This window comes from Morus notabilis, unplaced genomic scaffold, assembly GCF_000414095.1.
Source record: "Morus notabilis unplaced genomic scaffold, ASM41409v2 Scaffold247, whole genome shotgun sequence".
NCBI lineage: Eukaryota > Viridiplantae > Streptophyta > Magnoliopsida > Rosales > Moraceae > Morus > Morus notabilis.
In genome coordinates, this window is record NW_010365301.1 from 18,691 (window position 1) to 19,643 (window position 953).

A 953-nucleotide genomic window follows, 5' to 3' on the forward strand; every position below is an offset into this window, starting at 1 on the left:
CTTTGTAAATACGCTATATAAATTGAGAGTGCAGCACTAGGCTTTTAGTGGAATAGCGCTAGAGTTTTATAATCATGAGACGGACTTGTTGGATTACAAGTAGCGTTGTGATTATAGGAGCTTGATTTATATATGTCTATCGCGTCCCTTTGCTAGCTCACATAATTTCCTGTAACGATACGGTATATTTTCTACACATTGGTAACTTGTGTTATTTCCGTAACGAGAGGTTCAAAATTAATTCATAGGTGAATTAATTGATAAATTAATTCTAGATAAATTGGTTGAATTATTGTTTTAAGAGTTGTTTAATATGGGAAGACTATTATATGACTATTTTGATGAGGCAATAGACCGGTCACAGGTCGACCGGTCCGGTCGACCGGTTAGTGAAGACAGGTTGACCGGTGAGTTATAACGTCTCTGTCACCGGTCGACCGGTTGTAACGTAAAATGCATGTTGACGTGGGAAAATCGACTCTGGATGCGATTAGAACTTTGGGAAACCTAATTGTTACGGAAGTATGACTTCCAAAACACTATAAATAGCCTATTAAGTCACATTACTCATTAGATCACTTGAGAGACTTTTTGGAGGCTATTGATAAAAGATTCCTGAGAGGAAAAATTGTTTAATTCTCAAGAACAATTTTTTCTTTGGTTCTCTTGTGATTGGAAGGAGATCAAGAATACCAGAGGAGATTAAAACGACGTGTGCCCACCCGCACACCGATTGTGGAAACGAGAATAGCAAAGAAGACCAGTTGGTTGAGGCTCTTCCGGTTGATATTTGGAACGCTTAGATCTGTCAGACGTGCAGTTTCCTGAAATCTCAAAATGTATGTTTTAGATCTTTAGTATTTATGTTATATAGCATCATGAACATGTTCTTGTTTGGCTTTGACATTGATTAAAATTTTTAAATTCCGCTGCGTACTCGATGCCATTAATTT